Raw genomic sequence first — 17,137 nt, 5'->3', positions numbered from 1 at the left:
TGTACAGTTCTGAATCTCGGGGCCATGTTTTCTATCTCCTAACATTATGAACAGCTGTACCCTGAGAGCATGATGAAATGGGTCCAATTTAACATTTCTGCAGAGCTCTTAAGTTGTTAATGTTTAAAAAAGGAATGGCTAGCCTTCTACATTGTAGCCCTGTACAAATGGTCCTCAAGCCTCAAGCCATGTACTCGACCATGTGCAGGTAATTATATAAAAAGTTACAAGTCCCTGGGAGACCATTTTTATGCAAGAGCCTCAGACTATGCAAGAAGATTGAAAAAAATCTGAATCTGTACCTTTACAAGTTAAAAAGTTCACTTTTATGTAATGTCAGCTTTGTTTTGTTCAAATAAAAACAGTGTTTATTGCAAGAAAAAAATTAAGGATTGATTTAAATGTTTTAGAAATTCCTCAAAAGGGTATGGTACTTTCTTCTTCTATCTAATATGTTGTGTTGCTAGAATATGTGGATCATGCTTTTCATGCATTTGACAGTTTCATTGTCATTGACTTCAAAGATATCTGAAAGCTTTATAATATTAATTGCAGTAAGCATCAAGTACATACTGCTTTGTGTATCGACTAATGTGGTTTATCCTTGATAAGAAAGCATTGTTTGTGATCTGCACTAGCAGAATCTTGCTCATTTGAAACAATGTCAAATTTCTAATGTTTCTCTTTTAGTAATATCTTGGTGCTAGTGGATCGTTTGGTTTAGCTCGTCTCTAAATCTGGTTTGAAGTTAAACTAAAAGACTGAAATTCATATGGAAACATTTCCAGACATTTCTGTATTTATGATAAAAACAAGCATTAAAATGGTTTAGGTTTACTATTAAAGTTGAACATCTTCTATCAGATACTGTTTTAGAGAAGTTCTGAATTTCAGTTATTTAATTTTTTTACTTCATCACTAGTTAATATTTGGAATGTAAATGACTTACTGAATGGCAATAACTATTTTACATATTTCACTTGTGACCTTTACAGCAATATTAAAACTGTAGCAAACCACAAAGACTGTTTGCTGAAGTGTTCTTGTCAGATGATTACATTGTATGAGAAGTTTGTTTTTCTTCACAGTTGTGGTAAACTGTTCACATGTAAATGTTTAATCTGGGAAAAGGCCACATTGAAAGTGTAGCAAGCAAAGAAATGTTTAAATGCGAAGTTTAAGATCATTGGCATTTAAAACACATTTCTGCAAAGGTCTGTGTAACCTCTAAATGTATTTCTTGGTTTTTGCAACGCACTCATTTACAAAATTGGGATTAAGATTACATTCTAAGAATGCAGTTATGTTTTTTAGCTAAAGGCCAGTACACTTGCATGAACCTAGACCTGAATCTCTCTCTAGAGCAAAGAAGGTTCTTCTGTAACTGGAAGCCTTTATAACAATATTATAGATTATATGGAATCTTCAGTCAAAGCTCATTAAAGTACTAGAGGAACAGAAAAAGACAGCAGTTCTCATTTTGTTATGCTCTCCCTATCCAAAGCTAAATCAATTTAACTTTGAGCTTGGATATTTTTATTGCTGAACTAATTAGCAGGCTTTTTGCAACCATTTGTGATGTGGTTAAGGGAGAATGGTGTAACAGGCCTTTAAAATCTTCTTGTATCTGAATCATTGGTCAGACTCTTTGAAAAAAGCAGTTAGCATCTGTAAGAACAGGAAGAGATAACTTGTGGGTTAACAGCTATTTTTCTTGCTTAATGAACAGAATGGTGGAGCAGGATGGATTTCAGTTCCTAGTCTCTCAGGAGTCAACAATATAGAATGGTTGATTCCGAGTGCCATTCTTGGACAAGAAACTATTAAATGTATTTTGTGTTTTGTTTGTGCTGTTTTGTAAGTAATTCAATTAGATTTAAAAAAGAATCAGGTTTTTGATAAACATTTCTCTTCTGTCTTTAATTTGATAGCTTTGATCATTGCTGCTTATTTTTCTACGCTTTAGAAGGTCTAGAGATAAGTCTAGTATTAAAAATAATTTTCCTAGAGCAGGCCAGCTCAACTCCTCACAATCTGAACTCCCCATGTGCCTCAAGAATTAGTTTACGCAGCATCGATCACTGGGACTTGCTGGACATCTGTGAGGTCTGCAGTGCTGTCAGTGAGAGCTGTGTCACTCCAGGTAAAGCTGACACTTCCGTAAGCATTGTGAAATAAATAATGGCAAATGGCATCTACAAGGCCCTCACCCACTCCCACCTCTTCCACACTGGCACATGGGTTATAAAACAACTGAGTTAACAATTAATAGCTTCAAACGATAGATATGAAAGAAAAAGATTGAGCTTTCCAAATTTTAAAAAGGATGAAATGATGTCCTGAAATAACTGAATGATCCATCATCTTTTCTACCTTGGTTATCATACTTTTAGGACAATCCCTTTAGCTGACCTCCTTACGTTTACTGCTTTAGAACTGGAGCCTTGTCACCTTGTCAGAACAGTTGAGAGCTTTTCAGTTGCTTGCTTTCTAGTACTTCTGACCTTCATAGCCCCTTTTTTCAAGCCATGGTCTAGGACGAGGGCATTTTGGCTTGCAGTTTGAATAAACAGTTCACACTCTGTCATGTGATGTAGCCTTGGCAGGACAACTCCTAGTTTCCTGGACACTGGCGGCTACAGTTTAGACCAGCCTAATTAATATTTGTCCCTACAGCTATCAAAAGCAAGCAGACTGAACTTTTATGCTTCTGTTATGTACTTTATCTAATCTGTTTTATATGAGTACTCAGCCTTGTTGTCAGGGTAGGTTGTTCTTGCCTCCTTGGGCAGTAGTAACCCCATGCCCACCTTGGAATGGAAGTCCTGTGCAGAAATATAGTGATGCCAAGCTCAGCCATGGCTGTCTGTGTCAAGAGTCTTGGTCAAGAGTCAAACAGCCTGAGTTTTTTTGTTTTTCTGCGTTAGACTACCTTCTGGCAGGCAGAAAAAATACTTTTCGTCAACAAAGTGGCCATCCATTGTGCGTTCAAAGTGAAGCATGCTAGAAAATGTGTGTTTGACAAAAAACTAAATCAGGACTGCACTTTGCCTTTCTAGGGATTGTAGCAATAAAGCACATTACTTGTTTTGGCAGTCACAGCTTAACATGTGCAATGTACACAAAACCACTGAGATGGGTTGATTGCTGAACAAGGCTGAGTCACCCCTAAACCCCAGACCTGTTGGGGCTGGAGCTACATGTGTGAATTTAGCTGGCATACTGCAAACCCTGGTTTGGCTTGAACTTCCCTGTCATTGGAATGTTGCAGATATTCCCACGGAATTTTGTTAATCCTTTTAGGTGCTTCTTTTCCTTGGCATGATACCAGGCCTGGACCCTTCCAGTACAAGAGAGACCACTATATAGGACAGTTATAGATGCGTGTTGCTTAACAGTCAGCATTTTTGGACTTGCTTTAGACTCTAGACTTTTCTGTATCTTCTGCATCTGCTCTTTATTCAAAGAAATGAAATCTAGCTTGTGCCTTTTCAGTGTCTGCCTTTGCTCTTGAAGGTTGTCTCATAGGAATAACACTAGATTGCCCTTTTACAGTTTCTGATGCTTGACCAGCAGCACGGATATCTATCAGAGGCCTACTTTTTATTTAACTCCCATCTGCGTCCATATGCTCAATATGCATTCTGTCAGGGAGAGGTAAAGCTATTGCTGAAGACTCTAAATATAGGAAATACAGCTCAGCAGGATATTGTTTTCACTTTGCTTGTTGCATCAGCTGCCACTGTCCACAGCATCAACATTATGATTTAAGGTTTACGGTATAAGCAGTCCTAGAAATCAGTTCCAAGGCTGGGTGAAAACTGAGACCCATACATTGCACTTTGTTTTCAGAAATTATTCTTATGGATATATCTAGCTGACGTTTTGATGTAATCAAATGCAAAAATTGTATCGGCATGGTCAGGTGTTTTCTCTTGTCCTCAAACCTGTGTAAAAAGCCCCATTTTGCTCTTTTTTGTTTTCCCGATGTTCCTTTTTCATATGTTATTTCATCATTATTGTTTTCAGTTCATGTGCCGGTCAAATTCTAAACCATTGTCAAAAACCTTTCTAGGCTTTTATTTTTCTCACTTTCTGGTACTTCAAGCCTAATACCGAAGGACGGAAGAACGGCTTCAAATTAGAGGAAACTGTTCAAACCGTCGTGAAAATCAGACGTTCCTCGCCACAAAACAAATATCCAGCAATTATCTGAAACTGTCAGTATTTTAAGCGCAGGCGAAGAAGAAGACCTGGTGGTGAGAGTGAAACACTTCTCAAAGGGCACTAAGTGTACATTTCTTATATGTCTTCCACTGGCAAGGAGGAAGCGATCTCTTGTAGCTCAGTGTCTCCCAGCCTCTTACAGCAATCCCTTTACTGACTGCCTGAACTGTACAGTTAACAGCCCCTCAATAACAGTCTGCCTGGGGTAGTTGTGTCCAAATGCCCGAGTATTCGTAGTTACTAATTTCAAGCAGACAAAATGTGCAAGGTGCTTTAAGTGAAGAACGAATGAAAAACAAATCCACTTCTGTGGCAAAACCACAGTGATTGATGGGGAGGTGGGATCGTTTCATTTCCTAGGTCAGTAGGGCTTGGAGGATTGGCTAGGGAAGCATTATATGCAGCAAAGAGCAAGATGGTGTCCTTGCAGAAAAATAAAGCATAGAAATACTTTGACAGGATAAGCCAAAGCACTATACAATGCAGTCTCTGCAGAAGCAATAGTTTAACGCTTATTGACTTTAAACATAAGAATCTGTTACTTGCATAACAATTTAAAAATGCAAATAAGGACTTTTTCACTACTAGTTGTTGTTCTGCTCGTGCTGATGAATGATTTACAAAATAAAGCACGTTCTCAAAAACATATGATGCAAAAGGTGGCACTTTTTTGGTCTTTTGGAATGAAGATAATTATCTGATTTAAGTTCTGCAATGCTGAAAACTTAAAAATTCATGGATTTTTTTGTAATGGTCTGTATGTTAAGATAAAAATGCAGTATTATGTGCATCTTGTACACATGTACTATTAGAAGATGGATTGCTTCTAATATATTTAAGAGTTTATATTATTACTGATTAGATATTCGATTATTTGACATTTTAATTTTAAATACCTAATCTGAAATTCCTAGTCAGGCTAAGTAATTAGAAACCAAAAAACATTAACATTCTGCCAAAGCTCAAAAAAGAAAAAAAAAATGAATTTTACTCTTAAAATATTACCAGGAAGCATGTTTTTAAATGCTTTAAACCCTTCCTGGAGTGTAGCATTTCCTGTAGGTCATGGACATTCAAGGGCAGAAATGCAGGGTAGTCAAATCTAAGCACGTGACTAGGTGGTTTGGTCCAGTTCTCCAGACTCGAGGTTGGCAAATTTGAGTTAGTGGATTTCAAAAACAAGACCTTATCCCACAGATTGGTACTCTAGAAATGTACATTACAGCTGACTGCTGTAATGCTCAGTGATTTTTGTACAGAGTTATTTTTTAATCAGCTGTATGTGATGAGCCTTTTTGAAGCATCAGAATGAGAAAGTTCTTGTAAAATTCTGAACGGGATCTCTTTGGTGCAGTACCTGCCTAATATAGTGCTACACATGCCTTGCCTGCTGCTATTTTACAAATACGCATAGGAGTTAATTTTTCTGTCTTACATCCTTAGGACTGGCATGCTGTGTCCTTAAACAAAGATCCAGTGGGAAATCTCTATAGTTCACTTGGACAATGTCTGACTTGGGTTAAATTAGTGCTGCTCAATGCCCCTGCGTTATCAGTCCCCTCCAGTCGATCTTCGTGTATGTGGTGATTGCTGATAAGGTTGTTTCTGGGTGTGGACAGTCGCACCAAATTGGGATTTTACATTAAGGTGCTTTGCACTGCTTCAGAAACTGTTGATTTGAATAAGTTAAATTACAATCCTGTGACTGACCAGCTATTAGAAACCCTCCAAGGATGAGTCACGTTAGAATTTGATACGGTATCATAAATGTTTTCAAGAGTCAAGATGGAATCCAGGGTCTGAGACCAGATTTTATCCAGCATCTTTTGGGAACAGAATATTGTGACGGTCACAGTCAGGTAGGTTCTGGTGTATGCAGTAGTTGAAGCCTGTTTTGCGATGGATTGTGCATTACTGTTGTAGCAGTTCTTTTGAATAAAAGTGAATTAAGGCTTTTTTAACACTGGTTACAGGTTAACATTTCTTTCTGTGTGTGGTATTGAACTTTTCTCTGTGGTTTGTTCCCCTAGTATGTTTTAGTATGGCAGTCGGGTTTTGATTGGATTTTACTACACTGGGTTTTCAGTTGGTTCTGATAGTTGGATCAGGGTCGTGACATTGTATCAGAGTTTCTGCCTTACTCTCTATCATGAATGCTTGTTTGTGTAGATGACACCGGTGATATTTCCCGTACCATCATATGTACAGTGAAATTCTTACTGTTAAAACAGCAATTAAGCTTTTTCATTGCTTTAGTGAGACCCAACAGTCAAAGTGTATATATCATAGAAACATTTAGCTTCAGTAAGAGCAGAATTTCTTGTGACAATATTCACAGTGTGTGCTACTCCAAGCAGGGATGAATTGAATGTTTTGGATGAAGGACAGCTGGGTGATCTTTGTCTCTGAGGGTCTCCTGCCACTGTTCATCACCCTTCATCTTGCACTTACTAAATACATCTAGAAAATGTCTGTCTTAATCCGTAGCTTGCTTATATTGTATAATATCTAGAATAAAATAAATAAACATAATGAAGCTACTGTGAAAAAATTTAAACAAAATTCAAATAAATCTTTGAATATAACCATTGATTTAAAGTAATGAAAACCAAAGAGTAAACCTCAACAATCAATAAATGATTATACAAAACCATCTAGAATAAAAAAAAATCAACCAAGTACCTAAATAAGGAAAAAATGATTTGTAATGTTACTAACGAGACTGGCAATTAAAAGGCTCACTGAGAGTAAAAGAACTAAAAATAACCATGCAGCTCAGTTGCATCTCAGAGCACATGACTCCTGCATTTTCCACACTGTTCAGTAGCCAGCCCTGCCAGCAGTCCTCCCTTCTCTATGGCTTGATATTGAAACATTCAGTTTAAAAACGACCTTTTGTACAACTGGATAAACATCTCCCATGAATATGTATGTGTTATTATTTTTATAGGAAAGTGGATTTGGAATGTATGACCCCCTATATTATTTTATATTTTATATTATTTTTTTCAGGAAAACATTGGCAATGTAAGTCAGTAACTACCTGCACACCGTTTTGTTTTCAGGCTCTTGGTGCTGTTGCCTTTTTCAGGCTGTTTTCAGGCTGTTGGAGCTGTTGCTCCCACACAGTCTTTTGAAGGGATAAAGAAGCAGCTTTTATTATCATGGTAGTATGTTTTTGTTAGTAATTCTTAGAGCAGCATAACTTTGTATAAATATCTCCAAAAGATCACAGCATTAGAATACACTTATATATTATATATATTGGGCCATCTAACTGAGTTCAGCTCTGCAGAAGAAAATCTGTGACTGAGTTATTGTAAGCAGTCCAGTTGCCTACACGCAGTTTCTTAATGCTGGAGCTGTGTCTTGAACAGTGCTCTCCATTCAGATGTGCATTGTCAAGGGGACAAAAAGGAAGCAATACATAATGTTGGAAAGGCTCTTGCCCATAGGGGATGGCTTTGAGGATTTGCGCTGGTGTGTAAAAGCACACAGTTGGTAAAGGTTTCATGCTATGCCTTCTGAGATAGCTGTATCCTTGTCTTTTGTGTTCAATGTACTGACGAATCGAAGCCGATTTCTGCTAGAAGACTCTTATTAAACAGGTTATGTGGACGGAGGTGGGATTCTTTGACTTCAGTTCTGCAGCAAATACTAGTCAGGCTTTTTGGGAACCTGATGAAGCATTCTTCCGCTTTTCTGACGAGATGCAAGCATATTGCTCCTTTTGATTAAGTGCAGCCCAATATCTGCTAGGCATATGTGTGGGTCTGATAGGTTTTTTTAAGTTCCTTTGTGTGTTCACTTCCAGATTGACTATTTCCAGAGGTTTCTTTTAAGAGCCAAGTGTTGCATTGCAGTCTGTAGTCTGACATCGGCAGTCTACCTCTGTCCTGTGTTATGTGAATCTCATGTTTCAAAATACAGCTTTACGTTTTGGATTTAAATTGTTTACATCTTGAAGTAAAACTGGTGGATGTATGAGAAAATGGCCTGCTTGTCTTGTAATAATGTAGGTCTAATCAGTTTTACCAGTAAGTGATATCCTTTTCAGAATTGGGTTATTAACTAAATCAGTGCAAAGCTATAGAATAGGGTATGCATACATTTTTTTCAGCCTGATCACTTTGTAAAATAGACATTTTGTAGTTGATAGTGACTTTTGGGTAAGGCTTTTTCTCGTAGTTCCTGTTTTATTGGGCTATGGATTCGTTTAATTTTAGCTATTACAGTTACACCTTTAACTTGTAATTTGCAATAAAAAATACACAAACTAACAAAATAGAATCTCTTTAGTTAAAATGTATTTGGAAATCAAAATTAAAGTTACTTGCTTTGCGAAACCTTTTAATTAATAAGCAAAAATAAAATTCTACCCAGCAAAGGTGTGAAAAGTCTTCAGGGATCTGTCTCGGTACGAAGTGCTTAGCCAGCATGCTGTTTCTTTAAGCTATATTGTGTGTATATATAGAACTTTGTCATTTACTCAGTGATGATCTTTGATGCACACTTTTATCCTACTTCTCTAATTACTAAACTGTGCACACATGTCTTAAATGAAACAATACTAATTTGAGTATTTGGGTCATTGCTGTCTTGGGACAAGAAATTCTTATGTTTCTTCCCAGTAGTAGCCTGCATGTATTTGACTACATTTGCAGTTTGTAGTGATCAGTGATTTAATCTTAATTAGCAAAATGATTTAATGAGAACCACATGCAAAATATTAGTTTATATGTGCAGTAGCTCATCTCTTACCATTGTAATTACATTAGTAACATTGAATTTTTTAATAAGTTAAACAATTAATTATTGCAAATGCGAGTAAAGTTTCTAAATAAGCACTTGCATTCAGTTACACTTCAAAATTAACGTAAGCAATGAACTGATATTCAAAAATGTGCTCATGTTTTCATGTGAATTGGCTCTCATTCTGATTTCATTCCTGGGTATGAACTTTATAACAGGTTCTGTTCATAACAGATTTATTTTCATTTGCAGGCATTTGTGGCTGTAATTAACCAGAAAGGCACTTGTTCAGGGGAACTCATCCAGTATTTTTCAGGCTTTAAATCTATTTTTTACTGTTGTTTGGTCAAATATTGCTTATATTGCAGAGTAATAAATGCATTTAATAGTGTGGAAGCATTCAGGGTAACTGGCTGTGAAGCTACACCATAATTCTGATACTGATTAATATTGTCCCCTGCATGATGTCACAAAGTCACATGTAAAAATTGAAGGGGTGGTTTATCATTCACATCCAGCCTGTTCACTTGCCCTGCCTTCATAAAAGCAGTAACCCAGCCTCTGCTGCTGCTGGTTAAGCATCACTTGATCGTACGTGCAGGTGTGGAGTGGGTGTGTTTGCAGGGACCTGTTATTATCCCTGAGGGATATTCACTTTTATCCAGTGGATTGCTGCGAGAGGAGCGATGCTGTAATACAGAGCACAAGGGTGACTTCATCATTCCTGTGTATGTAGGTGTTTCAGTAGAGAGAGGGAGCACAGTGGAATCATCAACAAATAGTAAGCTAGTAGGCAGCCCACTCAGTCTATTTTCAGTTGTGTACTAACTGTTCTTGAACGTGATAGGCATATTAATTAAAAAATACTGTGATCTGTCACAGAGAAAACACAAATAGCAATATTCAGTTAAGAGAGTGCTTGTGCTTTCCAGATTTCCTTTGGTTTTGCACCTCAGCTGATGTCTGAAAACCAGTAGCTTTGCACTACGTAATGTTATTTTGACACATGAAGCTACATGCAGGAGATCACACTGTTGTGGGACTGTCAAGCTTCGATGCTCTGGGCTGCCTGTGTTAAGGCCTTATAGTTTGCAGGTCAGTTACACAAATTACTTTAAAAAAACCAAAATGTGTGTCCTGCTGAATATGAGACAGTGTTGTGAGGAATGTACTGAAACTAATCCTGCTGGAGTGCAGGTCAGCACAGCCTGGAGATGAAATTGCACTGTTTGTACAGCAGGGTGGAGCTAGCCATAATTAGCTTCTTACCATAAAGGGATTGTTGCTCATCCTTTGTTTTGATGCCTGGGTGACGCAATCTTTTATAATGATGGTGTGAAGCTCTGACACAGGTATTCAGTACAATTTCTGATTGGGTTGTGAGCAGCGACCTCCAGTTTAATCTGGCATTCCTTTCTTGATTTGGATTTCTTCCTCTTTTTGAGTAATTTCTCTCGTTTTGTGATCTATAACAATGACATCATGTTTACTTGTAGCAAGAAGGCAATAATTAAAAAGTGGTCCAAAAGTGTATTCTAATGCTGTGATCTTTTGGATATATTTATACAAAGTTATGCTGCTCTAAGAATTACTGACAAAAACATACTACCATGATAATAAAAGCTGCTTCTTTATCCCTTCAAAAGACTGTGTGGGAGCCATGCTGTTCTGATAGTTCTAAATTGTGTAAACCTTGAAGGTTTAAGAAGCCAGTTTCCTCCTTTGAAAAGGTCATAAGCCCGTTTCAGTGCAGAAAGGGAGCTGTCGAAGCTGCTGACCAAAGGATTATTTAAGCCCTGTATCCAAGGACTACTGAGGGAGTGCGCGATCTGGCCACACAGAGAGGACAGGGAGGAAGACAGAACCTTTTGTTTGTTATTTTTAATTTTTAATTTATTGTTTCGACTACCCACAGCAGTTTCTAGTGCTCTCCTAACAAAAAGCTTCATTGTGACAGGGAAAGCGAGTATATCAGCAGGCTCGGAGAAGTTGGGAGAGCTTGCTCGTGGCACAGCCAGGCTACACAACGATGAGCACAGAATAACAACCCAGTTCCAGGATGCTAGGATGCTCTTCCACTGGACTGCGGGAGCAGGCTTTCTTTCTGTGAACTAGACAGCCACACCGTCTTCAGCTGCTAGTGCTCCAGACCGCTGTGGTTGAAAGAAACGGTCAGCATTACTGATGTAGCATTTTAAAGTCTGTTTAAGTGACACATAACCGCGTTCTCTGCAGGTTATCTCAAAACTCGATGTGTTATCTCAAAACTCGATGTGAGTGGTATACCTCATCTTTGTTCTTTTTTTTTTGTACCCTGAAGCGATTGCCATAGTTGGTGGACTTTTACTTAAAAGTTTAGAACTAAATAACTACTTGGAGAATGTTACAGAACACTAGATAAAAAAGCTATCTGATAGTGTTGGAAAGTATTCACAGAATTGTAAGAAAATGTGTTTTCTGCTGCTTTAATCTTTCCTTTATACGTTAATGTGGAAGAAAAACAATTTTGTTGTTAATTGCAAACTGCTGTAATGTGTTTACAGATTCTTAAAATGAAGCCTTAAACTTGATGTCAAACAGCTTAGTAGTGATAATTGTTTTGCGGGCTACAAGGCAGAGAGGAAATGTTTGATTGCCAGTGTTTAGCCTTCTTTAATCATGCTGTTTCTAGAGTACAGCCCACATGGTTTTTTTTAGTTGTAATTTCACGAGAATATGAATGAATGGATTTGCCTCTCCTGTAACCCCTAATCTGAGCAGAAAGCACATGATGTTGATGGTAGTGAAAGGCGATAGCTAAGAATACTAAGTGGTCCCACATGCGCTGAATCTTTTACGTCAGTTTTCTGAGTTTCTTCAAAAGTTCAGCCAAAATGCACAGGTTTATGGGGGGAGCGGGGGTTGTACAATAGTTATTTGAAACGAAAAAACAGTTTGTATATATATGATAAACAAAGTGACCATACAATGGGAATATTAAAATGAATACAAAAACGGTTGTTATAAGTCTCTGTTTTCACATGTAGAAAGTGCGCCTGTTGTAAACTTTTCCCTTTTATGGCTTTGTTGGCTGAAAATAGAATGGGATCAAGTTATTTTCAATGCACCCCAGTTCAGGGTAGCCTGCTGGAATGCTAAATGAAGTAAACTTGTGTTTAGATAGAAGTACTTGGGGTAGCCTGGCAACGTTGTCCTGTTGACTTTATTTTTAGAATTGTGTTGTCTCCTTGGCATGCAAGATAAAAAGGGGTATAATAAATGTAAGCAGTTTGGAAAATGAAACATGAACGCTAAATCGTACAGATCTGCTCTTTGGGGTAAATAGGACTCAGAAGTGCCAGGCCCACATCGGTGCTCTTATCTGGGAGAGGTAGATGCAGAGTAAGGAACTTGGGGATTGAACCTGAACGATGCAGCACAGCTCAGCACTCTGGGCTGAGAAGTGTAAGTTCAAGCAGCCTGTCCACATTTACCTGCAACTCGGCCTTCTGTCCCTTGAGACCCTGCACTGAGTTTCCTCTAAGTGGAGGGTTAGTTTGTAGCTTCACAAACCATAGTCTTCCCCAGCTTTCCCTGTGCTGTTGCGAACCATCTGAATTGGATCACATTTGGGTTTGTATTGATTTAAAATATTTGTTTTATTTGCATTGGATACAAAAAGCAGTTGCAAAGAGCTTGCAATAGGGAATAGGGATAAGGATTTGCATTCAGTACAGTGGTTTCCAGAGCAAAGAAGAATTTCCAGTTGTGCATCAGAACAGACCCTGTTAAGGACCATTAAAGGCCTTAATGAGACTTCAGGTGAATTTGCTTTAAAAAATAACAAAAGGGCTCTAGATTGAAATGCTTTGATGTTTGGTTTTAGCCTAACAGTTTAAAAAGCCAACAAGTTATCACTGTAAGCTCTATGAACAACTCTAAAAAGGTGACCCCAAGTTTCATTAGATGCAGGTTACTTTACATTTTGAGATTCATTTTAATATTGTGCCTAATTGATGGGTGATGCTGTGGCTGTGTTTTATCTTGACCCTTTGAAAGTCACTGGGGTGTGAAGGTCCATTCAGTTGCCTGGTTTTAGAACAAAGTCAGCAACACGACATTTTTTAAATTAGGGATATATGGAAATCAGAAGTGAAAATGGCTCTGGGATTGTTGTGTATTTCTGAAATGGAAAGCTTACTTAAAGTTAAAACCAAATGAATTGGGATGGGGATTTAGTTTCTGTTTGTGTACTTTAGCACAAAAGATCTGAACCCTGCTCCTGGAAGAACATTGTCTTCTGTTTCTTATTCCAGCAGAGCCCTCAGTTTAACGTGCTAATGAATGATTTAATTGAACTGCTTGCTTGTTCAGAGTTTTGTTTAACTTCTATCTTCGGTCAGTCCTGAGTGTTAAAAATGGCCTACTTCAAGGGAGCAGTTTCCAGCATTGTCGGAATGCAGGAATGTACACTGCTTCTCCTAACTTTTCTTGCTGTAATGTTACTAAACAGCTCCTAAGATCATTAATTGATGATGAAGAGACCCAGCTGTGCATGATGCTGTATGGTAAACGTACACGACAAGCATTTTTTCTTTCTGCACATACCTTTCTTCTGCACAGAATGAAAATGGAGGTTCGAGTGCACTATTACACATTTCCTCTGGTGTAACTAACATAAGGTTTCTAGGAGATGAGCATTTTCAAAAATCAAAAGGGAGGTTGGTGGTGGTGCTGTGGTTAGCACTGCTACCACACAGTGCTGGGGACCTGGGTTCAATTCCTGAGGTGCTGTCTGGGTGGTGTTTGTACGCGTGGGTTTTCTCTGGTTGTTCCTGTCTACTCCTACAGTCTTAAGACATGCTGCAAGGAAATTGGCTTTTGGGAAAATTGGCCCTGTGTGCATGTTTGTGTCTGTGTGTGCCCTGTGATGGCTGGACTCTTGTCCCATCCAGAGTATAGCCAGTCTTTTGCCTGTTGCTTGCTGGGATAGGCTCTGGATTGAATAAAGCAGTTAGAAAATGGATGGAAAAAACAAAAGGGGCTCCAGGGTTTTTAGGGTCCAGTGTAATACATTTTCCCATTTTGTCAGTGATAATAATGAGCTCATCATAATCCTTGTTCTTCAGTCTTACTGGCTTTATGACGGTGAATTAAACAAGAAATTATACAATGCATGCAACTGCAGTTTTAACTATGCTAGGCAGGGTGACTGTATTTCCTAAACTGTAAACAGGACGCTGGGCAAGAGATTATCAGTGCTCAGGGGATTTCACTTACTATTGAAATATTAAATATAGTTTTTAAGCAACAGATTAGAAGTATGTTTTCAAGTGTATGTAATTAATCTTTATCATTCTAACGTTAATTTGGTGTTCCTAAATGGTATTTTTATAATTGTTACATGGGATTTATTGACTTAAGTACTGTATTTGATTTTTCTGTGTACTGTATGGAACAGGTGGAATGTTTCATAAACCCAGCTGAATAGTTATTGGCATGTTCAAGTGAAATTCCTGTTATTTGTAGTTCCTTTTTATGTCTTTCTGATGATCCTGTGTTTTCTGAGGCTTTTCCTCTTTCGCCAAGTTGCAGCAGATAACACACAGGCATGATGAGCATACAGTACCTTCTCCTCTTTTTCCATTATTTTTTATATTGAATTTTTGGCAGAAAAACAGGCTTGTATGACCCTAATTATAGGTGAAAGATGTCCGATTTGAACAAGATGCTGTTTCTATATTTGTTATAGTTTTTATATTCAGAACGTTATGTTTAAATTCATGCTCTTCTCAGTTGCACAGGTGAAATCGGACAATACTGATTTTCTTCTGGTCTTTAAATGAGTTGATTGGGTATGCAGGCAAATCTCTAGTTATCCCACCCCCAAAACGCTAATTTGTCAGCTTGTGTGAGTTAGTCAGAATTCCCACCGTGGAGACCCAAATATTTAGGTGCAGTTAGCACTGAATTCCCTGTCCTCATGCTGTCAAGCCCCAGATACACCCTGTTCCCTGTAACGACGCTCTGCTTTTCCGCATTGTCTCGAAAAGGGTGGCAAGGCTGAATCCCTTTCATGCCTTCATGCAACTCACTATGGCAATAGGATCCTGCAAACTTCTGGCTGCTGGGTTATAGAGATACAACAGCACGTGCTCAACTCCAGTGTGCTGATGATGCTTTGTATTATTAACCAAAAGAGTGCTATAGTTACATTCTAGACATCTTCAGCAGTCCAGTAGCCTTATGTCTTTCTATGTCTCCATGCTTTCAGGACACAGCACACAAGCATACCAAACTATCCACAGGCAAAGCACACCATGTTAAAAGTGCCCCTCAATTGACCAGCTAGGGCTAAGCTGCAGCCTCTGCTGATATGTCAGTATTTCTCTCAGGCGAGAAACTTCACATCGTGCTGAAACACTTCATCGTCTGTATGTCAATCAACATTAAAAATATTGCTCTATATATTACTTAGGACCTATTAGTGTCTAAAGTCTGTCTTATGTTGCTAACTATCTTGGTTTATATAACGTAAGTGTTTACATTTTTCTCATTTGTGTGGAATATTTATATATTTTCAGAAAAGGGAAATATAAGCAGCTGTAGCCATATTTTTTTTTATTTATTCCCCTGCTGTGAGTTAATGCACTGTCCTTCACAAGCAACCTTATTGTTACATCAAACATGTTTTCATTGGTTCATCTTTGATTATTTTATTCATTTCTGATTTTTGTGAGGTGTTCGTAAGAGGTCATTTTAAAATTTTATTTGTGTATGGCAATATTAATGTAGCCAGGGGTCCTTGTTTTTCAGATCATCCTAAATGGCTGGAGCTGGATTGCTGTATTGCATCCTCTTTAGAAGAGGAAGCTTAGTATATAATCAGATATGCTGAAATGTGTGTTGTTTTGTTCATCTCTAAGTAAAATCTCTATGAAGCTTTAGGAAGCAGAGAGATCTTGATTCGTAAATCTTAACTATACTGTACCACACAAATGCACATCTGCTGAAGTACACTAGAAGTGTAGAAATTTCTTGTCTGGAAGCTGTGTTGCCTGAGCTATATAAAGGGATGCTGTCCTCTGAGTCTTGCAGCCTGGTGATCTCTTCCCAGCAGAGCCCATGCTCTTCGGTCACTATAGAAACCATGTAGCTGCCACTCCACTAGGGTAACTATGGAAATGGAGCACCTCACAGCAGCCTGGTTACATCACTGCATACTGTCTGCAATAACAGGCAACATTTCATAGTGTGTTCTTTATGAAGGCATGTTAAAGGAGGAGGCCATTTGATTGGTATGTCATTCAGACCTATCGAGCAGAAATCTTGTTTAAAAACGAATGTTCACTAAATGGTGATCTTTTGTCTTTTGAGTTTTCTGATAATATACCATTATAAAGCTAGATCTGTATTCTTACTTTGTGTAGATAAATATAGAAAGTCTGATAGAGATGCTGAGGTAGCAGTAGGTATAGAAATATTACAAAGATTGCACATTTCAATGGGTGAAGTTAAATCAAATACAAGAAGACACTGTTGGAGAAAGAACAGAGGAGTTTGGTGACTAGGATCACAGATTTACAACTCTGTTTAGGTCTCAATTTGAATTGCCAAAGAAAACACATCAAAGTGCTAGCCTCATTTCCTGCTGCTATTTATTGATTGATTTATTTTTTCAAGTGTCTCATGCCTGGGGTTATGCATTCAAAAGCATGAGCCATCCATAAGTAATGAACCATTATTTTTAGGTCGTGTCTGTTCACAAATGCTAATACTATAAAATGATCAAAGGAGGAGAAAACAGCGATTATAGTTCAGTGAAGGACTGATCTGTGGAACAGGTGTTCCTGAATTATACAGAGAGGTGCCTCTTTTTCTTTTTTTAAAATTTCTTTTAACATGTTAAGTGTTTTGGTCCAGGGGGAGAGAAAATATTAATACTTTCCTCTAGAGAACTGTTCTTTTATAACCATAATTTAGGGCGTTCTAGTCGGCAATCATTTCTTTTGTCTTATAAAAGAATATTCCGTAATGTTGGCGCATAATCTGATGTGAGGAGGAGCAGGTTTGTTAGACAGCTCTATAATACACACGAGCACCACAGGCTGATCCATGTGTGGCCTGGCTTCTAGAGTTGAAGGAACGCGGTTCTGAAGGGCAGGGGTTTGTGTGGAAA

General features: G+C 38.1%; 1 protein-coding gene across 5 annotated transcripts in view; it reads left to right on the top strand.

Moving 5' to 3' along the window:
- Positions 1-17,137, top strand: part of ppm1ba (protein phosphatase, Mg2+/Mn2+ dependent, 1Ba) — a 53,825-nt gene that overhangs the window by 7,744 nt on the left and 28,944 nt on the right. Inside the window, exon 1 of one of the 5 annotated variants that reach the window (XM_015362903.2) lies at positions 16,184-16,256. The exons of the other annotated variants lie outside the window; for them this stretch is intronic. The gene's annotated coding sequence lies outside the window, so the exon portion shown is untranslated. Of the gene's footprint in view, positions 1-16,183; positions 16,257-17,137 lie in introns of those variants that run through there. 5 annotated transcript variants of the gene reach the window in all.

The sequence above is a fragment of the Lepisosteus oculatus genome, chromosome 17 (assembly GCF_040954835.1).
Source record: "Lepisosteus oculatus isolate fLepOcu1 chromosome 17, fLepOcu1.hap2, whole genome shotgun sequence".
In the NCBI taxonomy this organism is placed as follows: domain Eukaryota; kingdom Metazoa; phylum Chordata; class Actinopteri; order Semionotiformes; family Lepisosteidae; genus Lepisosteus; species Lepisosteus oculatus.
Note: the sequence above shows the minus strand (reverse complement) of the source record. Positions and strands in the feature narration are given on the sequence as shown.